Source organism: Meriones unguiculatus, chromosome 11 (genome assembly GCF_030254825.1).
Source record: "Meriones unguiculatus strain TT.TT164.6M chromosome 11, Bangor_MerUng_6.1, whole genome shotgun sequence".
Taxonomy (NCBI): domain Eukaryota; kingdom Metazoa; phylum Chordata; class Mammalia; order Rodentia; family Muridae; genus Meriones; species Meriones unguiculatus.
This window is the reverse complement of record NC_083359.1, coordinates 80,108,757-80,121,275: the sequence shown is the minus strand read 5'-3', so window position 1 is coordinate 80,121,275 and position 12,519 is coordinate 80,108,757. Positions and strand designations below refer to the sequence as shown.

Genomic DNA, 12,519 nt, shown 5'->3' with positions numbered 1-12,519 from the left:
CTGGTGACAGTGAGTGTACTAGAGGGTCCTAGTCAAATAATCCAATCAATAGTGAGTCGGGGTGATTTGAATTGTTTCATCAAGACAACAGCAGCAGAGAAGACACAGAGAACTGTGAGGAAGCACCTTGCTAATCACCAAGGCTCACCTTTCTGGTGGATGTATAAGGGGCTCTGACGGCAGGGTATACTCCAACCTTAAACCTTACTGCATCTCAAACCTTAAAAAGTGATTTATCTTGCCTTTGCAGAAATAAATTGGCTGTTTGGATGCAGTAGATTATTAAATCTCTTGCTATTTTATTAGATATGAAAGCATGGACAAGATTCACTCAATAATGCAAAAGTAGGTAAATTGCTTGAATATTAGTGGCTTGATAACATCAGACTGTAACCAAGACAATAAGAGGTCCAATGCCAGAGGGGGAAAATACAGAGTTGAGCACTTTAATATAAATCATATTTTTTTTCCTTTCAAGGAAATTGCCAAACTCCCAGTGAAAGGAATAGAGTGAGAGCAGAAACAGCAGCCTAGATTTTGGTTCACACTGACCAGGGAGACAGAGAGTTCAGGCCTGACAGCTCAGTGAAATGGAAAGCACAGAAGTGGGCCTGATGTCCTACTCATTGTTTTTCTCTTAGAATAATTAATAATTATTTAAGTATGCATTACCAGAGCCAAAGCCTAGAAACCATAGAAACTAATTCCAAAATGACCTCTAAGGATTAAAAAGTGGAGCAGTGATTTCAATAGGCACATAAGAAAATGAAACTGAGGCCCTGTCAAGGAGGAGGACCACTGAACACACTCTATGCACTGGGGCAGAGGGAGCTGGTTTATACTGGTTTACACTGGGCTTAAAATCCAACCAGAGGCACTCTCAATTGATATTTGCAGGAAATTCTCTCATCTACATCCCAGCTGCCTAACCAAAGGAAAATACCTTCTGGGAGAGAGAATGCCATCAGAAGCACTCTCCACAATTTTATATATAGTATTCAATCAATACAAAATAAAAATCATTTGATATTATCAGAAAAGAACAGTCAAATGATGGAAAGCAAAACCAATTCACCAACAGAAAAAAAAGACAGTACGGCCAGTGGATTCTTTAGATATTAGAGTTTTTAGACACTGAGCTAATATATACAAATAGATTATGTGTAAAAGTACATAGAAGTCACGGAGCTAATTAGGAAAACTGGAATCTAGAGAAAATTATTAAGTGAAAAATTTAGAGCCGATAAATAGTGCCTGGAATTCAAATTTAAAAAAATATAGTAGAAGGCTAATGATAAAGAATTAAAGACCCTAAAGAAATTCTATATATTCTGTATTCTATATATTGAAAATGATGAAAAAGTATGAATCCATCCTGAGAAATATTCAGTTATTAGATTACTTAATTAAACATTGCTAATGAAATTGGAGTTTTAGAAGACTAGAAAAAATTGTAATGGAAGAAATATTTGAAGAGATAATGGATGATCACCTTTCAAACTGACAAAAGTTATCCATTTGCATATCAGATATGTTTTATAAACTCTAAACAAAATAGGTTCAAAGAAGATTATGTCTAGACCACTGCAACAAAACAATGACAAGCAAACCCAAAGAGGAAAATCTTAAAGCTAGAGTGAGGAAAAGATTTGCTATCTGAAATGTATGATAATAAGACAAGTATGTTGTCTTTTCAACAAAAATTACATGGCATGAAATTTGGGGCTGATTATCTTTTTTTTTTTTTTTTTTTGAATTGCAGTTCTTTTTTTTTTTTTCCATGCAGTTTATTCAGGAACCTTGAACAATCATCTGACCCTGGGGAAAGCCAGCCCACAGCTTAAACAGCCTCTGGTTAGCAGGGCTGATTATCTTTTAAATCTTAACAAAATAGTTGTTAACTTAGAATTCTAAATTTGACAAAATTATCATTTGAAAAGAAGAAAATGCATAAAATATTTCAGACAAATAAAATCAGAGCTAGTTTATATGAGTGCTGAAAGACACCCTGCAAAGTTTAAGAAGCAGGAAAAACAACCTCAGGTAGAGACTTAGACATATTGGAAGTAACTGATGTTTCTAGAGAGAGTAAAAATATCAACAGCATGCAACAATGCCTTTAGCTTTATATATATGTAGAATTAAAATAAAATATATTACAAAAGACAAAAAGGGTGGACAGGAAATTAAAACGCTTAAGGATCCACTTTTCCTTTGTTCAGAAAAAGCACTGACTTTGCATCATTTAGGCATAACATTCAAATTCATGCTGTAATCGTTAGCTTTTTTTCTATCTAAAGATTGTTAGTAAGAGCAAAGCGAGGCTGGAGCGATGGCTCAGCGGTTAAGTGGTTCCTGCTCATACAGCTGATCCAGGTTCAGTTCCCAGCACCTGCCTCAAGCGATCTCAACAATCTGTAACTCTAGTTCCAGGGGTTCTAACACCCTCTTCTGGACTCTGTAGGTACCCACACTCATGTGCAAACATACACACACACACACACACACACACCTACAAAAAGAAACCATAAAAAACCCCTAATATCCTATTACATTAATATTAAGTGGACTTTGTGCCGCAGCTCAGACTAAAAGGTCATCAACTTCACAATAAACCCTATTACCTGATGTTGGAAAAAGACCAATGTTAATTACAAGAACACAAATGGTTAAAGTAAAAGTATATATAACACTTTTATTTATTTAATATATATAATAAATACAATGTAAATACTAATCCAAAGACAAGCAGATTTCTGATATCAGATGATGTACACTTTAAGGTATTAGTATCAGAAATAAATATGGCTACTTTTGATAGAAGAGCAAGTTCAGATAGAAAGTGTAATTGTGATAAATTTGGATGTGATCATTACCACATCCTGAAAAAAAAATTCATCTATAGAAACAGACAAAACTCCAGTCATAATTAGTGGTTTTGAATAATCTTCTCTGGAAACAATAGGACAAATCAATTTTCAGTAGATATAAAGATATTTGAGATACATGGTCAAACTTTTGACTCAATTGACAGAATCAAACTGAGTGTTTACAAAGAGCAGAACACATATTCTTTTCATATGCTATGGAAAAACTTATCAAAGGAGTTCTTGACCACAGAGTAATTTTGGAGGATTGAACTCATAAAACTCTTCTCTCTCATCTCATTGTAAATAAACTAGAAATCAAATAATAAGACAATAAAAATGAGGAAATCTCTGAGTATTCAAAATTAAGCAATATAATTCTAATTAACCATAGAGGAAACTTTTAAATAAAATGATTTTAACAACATGTTATACAAAAACTGTTGTGCACATGGAGACACAAGCAGGGGAAACATATAGCTTTGTTTGTTGGAAAATAGGAAAGGCTGCATATCAAGCATGCAAAAAAGTAGCATATGAAACTCAAAGAAGAAGGAACAAGAAAGCAGTGAAATCAAGACAAGAAACAAATTTGTTAAAAATAAACTTTCATTAGAAAAAAATTAACAGAACAGAAAGGTTTTGAAGAGAGAAAACAAGTCACATGCGAAGTGAGTTGATAAATTCCTAGAAAAAAAATCATCCTTAGTGGGGTATCCCAAAAGCAGAAGGACACACATGGTATATACTCACTTATATAGACCTATAAGATAAGATAACATACTAAAATATGTACACCTAAAGAAGATAAACACAAAAGAGTTTCAGGGGTAGGATGATCAATCCTCATCTAGAAAGACAAAGGGGATGGACATTTGAAATAGGAGACAGTAGCCTACCACAGAAGGCACCTGAAAGACTCTACTTAGCAGTGTAGCAAAGCAGATGCTGTGACCCATAACCAAGCCTTCGGCAGAGTGTAGGGAATCATATGAAGGAAGGAGGAATTAGTATTCCTAGAGGGGACAGGGAGCCCCACAAGGTCCAAATATATCCGAGCACAGGGGTCTTCTATGAGACTGTTTATCCAACCAAGGACCATGCATGGATATAACCTACAACCCCTGCTCAGACATAGCCCATGGTAGCTCAGTATCCAAATGGGTTCCCTAGTATGGGGGACAGGAATTGTTTCTGACATGAACTCATGAGCTTCCCTTCCCTCCTGAGGGAGGAGCAGCCTTGCTAGGCCACAGATAAGGATATTGCAACCACCCTGAAGATACCTGATAAGCTAGGGCGAGACGGAAGGAGAGGAGGACACCCACTCTCAGTGGACTCGGAAAGGGGCAGGGAGATGAGGGAGGGAGGGGAGGATTGGGAGGGAAAGAGGGAGAGGGCTACAGCTGGGATACAAGTGAATGTATAAAATTATTTAAAAATAAAAAATATTAATTTAAAAAATTCCTAAAAAGAAAAATTCATCAAAAAACAACAACAACAACAACAAAACAGTGACAGAAAAGGAATCGATATGATCAGAAAAAGTGAAAGAGGAGACCTGGGCATGATGGGACACACCTTTAATCCTGGCACACAGGAAGCAGAGGCAGGCAGATCTCTATCAGTTTGAGGACAGCCTGACCCACACAGTGAGTTCCAGGCCAGCCAGAACTGCATATAACTGACGTATAGCTTTAATGGAAAATAATTGTTTTCAACTAATGGTTTTGCAGCAGTTGTATATCCACAGGTAACAAAATGAGCCCCAGTATGAACTTTGCTACCGGTAGAGAAATTAAGTCAAAATAGAGCATATACTTAAGTGTAGAAAAGAAAACTATAAAATGCCTAGTCGAAATTATAGGCAAGATGTTTGGAATTGGGCTAAGCAAAAAGTGCATATATAAAATACTAAGAGCATGGTTTAGAAAAATTAGAGCTTACCAGTTAGACTCCATCAGTATCAAAAGCTTTGCAGATGCAGTATTCACAGATGCATTGAGAAACAATAGGATGTATAAAATACTACCAATAAAAAAGCCCACAAATGGAAAATGACTTCTATTTAGAACCTGCAAATTCTTTTTTAAAATTTACTTATTTATTTTTATTAATTACAGTTTATTAACTTTGTATCCTAGCTGTAGCTCTCCCTCCCATCCCCTCCCAATCCCACTCTCCCTTCCTTTTCTCCACCCATGCCCCTCCCCCAGTCCACTGATAGGGGAGGCCCTCCTGCCCTTCCATCTGACCCTAGTCTATCAGGTCTCATCAGGACTGGCTACATTGTCTTCCTCTGTGGCCTGGTAAGGCTGCTCCCCCCTATGGGGGGGGGCAGTGATCAAAGAGCCAGCCCCTGAGTTCATGTGAGAGACAGTCTCTGTTCCCATTACTAGAGAACCCACTTGGACACTGAGCTACAATGGGCTACATCTGTGCAGGGGTTTTTAGGTTAACTCCATGCATGGTTGTTGTTTAGAGCATCAGTCTCTACTGATACAAAAGCAGCTATGGATATTTATATTTTGTTCTTAAAACTTTGAAGGACAAGATTATTCTCCTGCAACGAGGTTTTTAATGTGCATTAAAAATGAAGATGGCTGAACATAGCTCTGATTCCATATAAAACTGCTTGTGTATATATTTATTGTTTACAATTATTCAATCATAATTGTGATTTAAAAAAAGAATACCAGTGCAGACAGCTGACATGTAGAAGACATGATAGAAGAAGACATTGGAGATTATTTTTCTTTTTTAATTTACTTTACATTCCAAGGGTGCCCCCTCTCTCCTCTCTCTCAAGTCTCCCACTTCCCCCTTCTTCTCTCTTTTTTCCCCAAGAAAAGGGGAACACCCACCCCCAGTATCAACCTTCTCCAGCACATTAAGTCACATCGGGACTGAGCATATCTTCATTCCCTGAGGCCAGACAAAGCAGCCCTGCCAGGGGCTTATACATAGGCAATAGAGTCCATGTTAGAACCCCTCACTCCCCCCACACTCACCAGGCACTCCATATAAGCTGCCCATTGGCTACATATGTGTAGGTGGTCCAGGTCCAGATCATGCATGCTCCTTATTTGATGTCTCAATCTCTGGAAGTCCCCATGGGGCTGGGTTAGTTGTCTCTGTTGTTCTTCTTGTGGGGTTCTTCTTCTGTGCCCTCCAGGTCCTTCCATCTTTCCCCCAACATTTCCTCGGGACTCCAGAGCTCTGCCCTGTGCTTAGCTGCAAGTCCCAGCATCTGTCCAGATCCAGTGCTGGCTGGAGCTTCCCAGAGGACAGTCAAGTTAGGCTCCTGTCTGCAAGCACAGCAGGGTATCATCATTAGTGCCAGGGGCTGGCTCTCTACCATGGGGTGGGTCTCTGGTTGGGCCAATTACTGGTTGGACTTTTCCTCAATCTTTGTTCCCTAGTTATCCCTGCACTTCTTGTAGGCAGGGAAATTTTTGGATCACAGGTTTTGTAGGTGGGTTGTTGTTCCCCTCCTTCTATTAGTCCTGCCTGGCTAGGAGGTGGTCACTTCAGTCTTCATGTCCCTTCCCCACTGTTAAGAGTCTCAGATACAATCACACCATGTCCTCCCAGAAGCCTATCTTGTCGCAGGCCTCCAGCTTGACAAAGAGATGTCTCCTCTCAGTTTCCTTTCTTGTTCCTAGCCCTCTCACCTCCCACCCCTGTTCTCCCCACATCTGATCTCCCCCTTGTTTCCCTCCCCATTTCATCTCCTGCCTAGTTCCCTCTCTTCATCCACTTCTGCTGTCTATGCTCTTTCCCCTTCTGAGTGACATTCCAGCACCGTCCCTTGGGCCCTCCATGTTACTTAAACATCTTTGGACCTGTGGATTGTAGCATGTTTATCCTGTACTATAGGTTAAATATTTGTTTCTAAGTGAATACATACCATGTGTGTCTTTCTGGGTCTGAGTTACCTTACTTAGGATGATCTTTTCTAGTTCTATCTGACTGCAAATTCCATGATTTCTTTGTTTTCAATAACTGAGTACTATTTCACTGTGTAAATGTACCACAATTTCTGGGTCCGTTCTTTGGTTGAGGGACATCAAGGTTGCAGTTTGTACAACCTCTCTGCAAATCTATATTGTGCTTTCTGAGAAAATTGTGAATAGTTTTATCTCAAGACCCAACTATACCACTCCCGAGCATACACTCAAAAGATGCTCCACCATACAAGTACATTTGCTCAACTATGTTCATAGTGGCTTTATTCGTAATAGCCAGAAACTGGAAACAACCTAGATGTCCTTCAACTAAAGAATGGGGATTTCCTGAACAGCCTTCCCAAGAGTCTAGGTAGGATTATGTTTGAATCAATGTGCAACAGCTCATCACATTTAAGGTGATCCGAGAGACTGACACATAAGCATATCATTATCAACGTTTGGAAAAAGAAATGCAGTGTTCAATGGCTTCTGCTCTGTCCCAAGGTTCATACTGCTTTGCCATTAGTACCATTTCTATCATCTCTATGATTTTATCTTTTTAATTCTATGCTAGTGGAAGGAAGAATTGTTGTTGTTATTTTGAGACAGGGTTTCTATTTGTGGCCTTGGCAGTCCTGGACCCACTTTGTAGACCAGGCTGGCCTCTGCCTCTGCCTCCCTGGGTGCTGGGATTATAGGTGTGCGCCATCATGCCAGCTAGGAGGAACTTTTTTTTATAAATAACATCTGAATTAAAATTATAGCTTTAAAGACAGAGCGTTTGACTAAATGGCAAACCAGCACTTCTACAGAAGTCACTAACACCAAAATCAAACCTTTTATTCATTCATGTGTGTATGCATGCATTCATTCAAGCAAAAACTGGTGAATCTGTTTGTGGCAATACTGAAATAGAACGATGTGGAAAAAGAACAGTACAGAGCACTAGAGGGAGATAAGACATGTAACACAGATTTAGGCTGTTGTGTCACAGAGCATCACAGAGGGCTGGACAGGCCCATGGAGAGAAAGTGCCAAACTCTTCAAAAGCATCATGGAAGGTAGTCCCAGACAGCTACACCTTAAGTGAGCACTGAGGGACAGAGGAGTCTAGGGTTTGTTTGACAGACAATGGGAAGATTCTCCACAGTGAAGAACTGAGAGATGCCTTGATTGACTGATGGGAAAGCCTGGCCATGCTTAGAAGTGGGGTAAACTCAGCATGGCTCCAGCAGTACTCCCCAAACTTATCTTTTCCTTTTGTGTCCCTACAAAGATTTACAAAAAAAACTCTGCTCTTCCTCACATGTTCTTAGAGTAACATGAAAAAATTTTAAACCATATATTTAATTACCTGCAAGCAATACAGCACCAATATGATATCTAAGCAATGAAGTGCAGGATATTTCTTTCTGGCCTAATTGTCATTTCAAAAGAATTACTTTCTATAGTCAGACAAGAAGTTTACATTGCTTAATCCTTAGTGAACCAAAAAAAATATGTGGAAAAACATTTTTCAACGAGAGCAGTGTGGTTCCACACACCAAGATCAGTTCTCACGCATGCAGATGGGTCGTAATATTGCTATAATTTAACGTGTTAAATTGTCAGTTGTGTTGTTTGTTTTCCTTACATTGAAGTGCTGAGAAGTTTCCTATAAAGTCTTACCAACGTGACCACCCAAACAAGAGCTGACCAAGGACAGCACCAGTGGATATGCCAAAGTGGATGGGGGAAGGCCCATGAGGCCTCAACTCTACACAAAGAACTCTAGCAACAAAGGAAAGCTAGGGAGTGGGAAAGGTGATCTTCTTCAGGAAGAACACACCAACTGGTTGTCCAGAGCCAAGTGGCCAGCCCTGAGAATGCACATTGCATACTAGTCACATTATCCAAATTAAACAGGTTATATTTAGAATTATGGATGTACATGTGTACAATAACAATTAGTGAAAAAACAGGCCATGAATTTGAAGGACAGCAGGGACGGGTATATGGGAGAGTTTGGAAAGAGGAAGGGAGAAACATTGTAATGATATTATAATAGATAGATAGATAGGTAGGTAGGTAGGTAGGTAGGTAGGTAGATAAATAATAAAGTAGATGAGGAAACAGAAGTTCTGTTTAACTTAGTGAATGGTTGTGCCAAGGCAGATACTACAGGAAAAGTTGGAGCAAAAAGGAAGTTTAGGATGCTTTGAGTTTGAGGTTTCTCTAAATCTGCTTCCATAAGAGAAAGACAAATAGACTTAGGCATGTGTGAGAAAAACAAAGGAAAGAGTGTCTCCGAGAAAGCCCCATGATAGATATTACCCCTTATGAGAGATAAGGAATGAATGGCATTCTCTCCCTGTTGGGGGAGAGCCGATGGCTGTGACATAGACTTTAGAGCACTCTGTGAGCACCTGCTATAGACGATCCTAAGGAGATTATCAGCAACATGCCTCAAGGTTCATGAGACACACATAACTTACAACTAGCACATGAGAGTTTAAATAGTAGAGATTTCAAATGAGTCCAGGCACTGAGACCTGTAGGAAAAGATGTTTTAAGTGAATGATGGGGCCTTGACCTCATAGACAAGGCCAAATGTGTTCTCAAGAAAGTATCCCTCTGGTTCTAGGTTTCCCTGTATATAAAGTGTGGTAATAGCTGAAAAATATTCTGTCCTTTTCAAGCAGCTTGATAAATCTCAGTATTCACAGTCATAGTGGATGTTTCAAATATCACTGTGGTTGTCCTTCTTGCTTGTTTTCTTGACCTCCTCCCTCAATTTTGAGCGAGATGTCTTTAATGCCCTGCAAATGTGGGTTCTTTCATTAAGAAAAAAAAAAGTGTTTGTAGGGGTCCGACTATTGACAATTGTAGAGCTGTTTATAAGAGCAAAGGGAGATCCCTTCATAAGTCATAGAAGAACAAGGCAAGTGAAGGGGGAAGGTTTGAGGGAATAGGCCCTGCTTGAACATAATGAGAACAAAAGATGTTGGACATACTTTCCCTAGTTCTTAATACCCTGATATTCAAGGAACCCAAGAGTTTACACACTATGTGTATGCAGACTACATAATCATCTCCCCCCCACTTCTGTTGAAAATAGATTCTTTTCTCATATAATATATCCTGATTACAGCTTCCCCCCCCTCTGCTCCTGGCAGTTCCTCTCTGAACTGCCCTCCCATCTGGATCCACTCCCTTTCTGTCTCTCATTAGAAAAGAACAGGCTTCTAAGACATGACAACAAAACTTAACAAAATAAAATCTAATGTGATAAAACAAAAGCCATCTCATTGAAGTGGAACCAGGCAAACCAACAGACGGAAAAGAACTCAGGAGAAGGTACAAGAAACAGAAACTATTTTTGTTCACATACTCAGGAGTCCTACAAAAACACTACACAGGAAGCCATAACATACAGACATAGGACCAGGTGCAGACCTGTGCGGGCCCTGTGCTTGCTGCTTCAGTCTCTGTGAGCTCATATGAGCCTTGATGAGTTGATTTAGAAGCCTTGTTCTCCTAGTGTTCTCCACCCTCTTTGGCTCTTCCATTCTTTCTGCCTCTTCTTTTATAGGGTTCATTGCGCTTTGAGGGGAGGGATTTAAGGAAAGCATCCTATTTAGAACTGAGTGTTCCAAAGTCTCTCTGTGTCCCTTCTTCCCTCCCTCCCTCTCTCCATCTCTTCCTCCCTCTCTGTGTGTAATATCTGGAGAGATGACTCAGTTGTTAAAGGCTAGGCTCAAAACCAAACCAAACCAAACAACAAACAAAAATTATCTTAAATGTAAAACATAACCATGTTAAATGTAAAACCATGAAAGGTCTTCTCTTTTAAAACACACCCTGGCAGTTGAGTGCATGAGAGCTGGGGACAGGTGTAGCTGAAAGGACACACAGAGAAGTAAAGCTCACAGTAGATTCTGTCTATCTTCATCTTTATCTTGAACATCAGTGTTTATCCATTCTTGTCTGGAGCAAAGACTTCCATCCAATAAGAATGCAGGCTGTTGAACCAAGAAGGCATCAGCAGTCTTAGAGATGTGGAATTTCAAGTCTGGTTCTGTAAAGATCCATATTTTTTTCACATCTCATTACATTCTTCTTCTTTGTTCTTACAGTCTTCATTTATTTCTCTCTTTTTTTTTTTTGTCTCTCTGACACACATTTCATTTTCTCCCCCTGCCTTTCCACAGAGCACTCCTTTCTTGGACAGCAAAGCACATTTTCACAAATTTCTTCCTTTTTTGTGTTGAATATGTTTTTGGGGAAATGTATGGTAGCCAGTAACTGAAATAATTATAGAGACACCTACAGACCTGCCCTGATCTTCCTGATTTATGAGCATATAACATTCAACCCTACAAGTTTTACAGAACTATTTAAAAATAATTTCAACACTGCTCTTTACTCAAATTGCTTGTTTCTTTTTAAATAGAAATAGCTTTGAGAAGCGTTCTCTTTACCGTGAATCGCTTTGGTGGTCTACTGGGGAAAACCAGTGAGACCTTGGGAGCATAACATCCCTCTGGAAGCTTGATTTGCCACAGTTGTGTTTTCATCAGCAGCTTCTCTTTCTTTTCTATTCCCTGCGACATACCCAAGACCACACAGCAGCTCTGCCTTTTTGCTTTGGCTTGTTCCTCATAATCAAAGCTGAAAGGCCTTTAAGTAGGCACATTTGCATTACTCCTGCAAGTCCACTAAGGAACAGCTGTGCCACACATGGTCACCAGTGGCTAAAGGAGGAACGTCCCATCCATTCTGTACCACATTTGAAAGTCGATTGTAGCAGCCCTGTATTGAGTTCAGTTCTCAATGTACGTCCACGTGCAAGCGTGCAGAAAGTGTAAGCGTATCGCATGATTGGCCTTGAAGTTTTGAACACTATGTTAAATGAATAGTAGAAATTAACTCAGTTGAATCTCATTTCTCTTGAGGCTTCATCTAGTCGGAATGATGGTTCATACATCCTGACTACAGAGGGACCATGCTTTGTTTTGTTCTTAGGCACCAGGTGATGCTGGCCACCTGAGATGATCATCATTCTCATCAGAGGGTCACCCTCATGTAGTCACCTGCATGACTTAGGTGTCACTTTGTCTCTTTGTGTTACCCTCCCCACCTAGTCTCACTTCCTCTCTATCCAGGCACTCTTCTATAGAACCAGGACACCTCCTCCAAAATCCACTTCTAGAATGATACAAAATCCATCTGTTATCAGATTACTTAAACCCGCCTTAAATTTTGATACTCAAAAGACAGGGTGATCCATTTCATAGATCTATGTACATCTACATATTCCCAGCACTTTCCTGTTATCCCTTTTCCTTCAGCTTCTATGGGTCTTTTGTAGGCTAACGTGGGATGGGCATGTTGGTAGTGCAAAGGTAAAAGATGATGATGTTCATTCAGTTAACCTGTCATAATGGCCAAACCACAGTCCCTTGAAGACCCAGATGCCACAGCCCCAGGAAACCCATGCCCAGGAAAGGATCTCCTACTCCTTGCTTTCAAAACTCTAGTGCTTCCCTCCTGTTGAGGTAAGATTTGCAGGAGACTCTGGCATTAAGTGATGGCTAACAACAAAAAGAAAGATGATGAAGACTTAGGCAAATAATGTTGCTGATTAGTTCTGAGGGTTCCGTCGAAAGAGGGAAGAACACGATTAGACGCCCCTAAGTCACTTGTAAATTATTTCGTAGAGG

At 39.8% G+C, this 12,519-nt stretch overlaps 1 protein-coding gene across 1 annotated transcript in view; it reads left to right on the top strand.

The window, feature by feature from the left end:
* The window catches only part of Pappa2 (pappalysin 2), a 254,931-nt gene that overhangs the window by 85,915 nt on the left and 156,497 nt on the right, over positions 1 to 12,519 (top strand). The gene's annotated exons all lie outside the window — the stretch shown is intronic.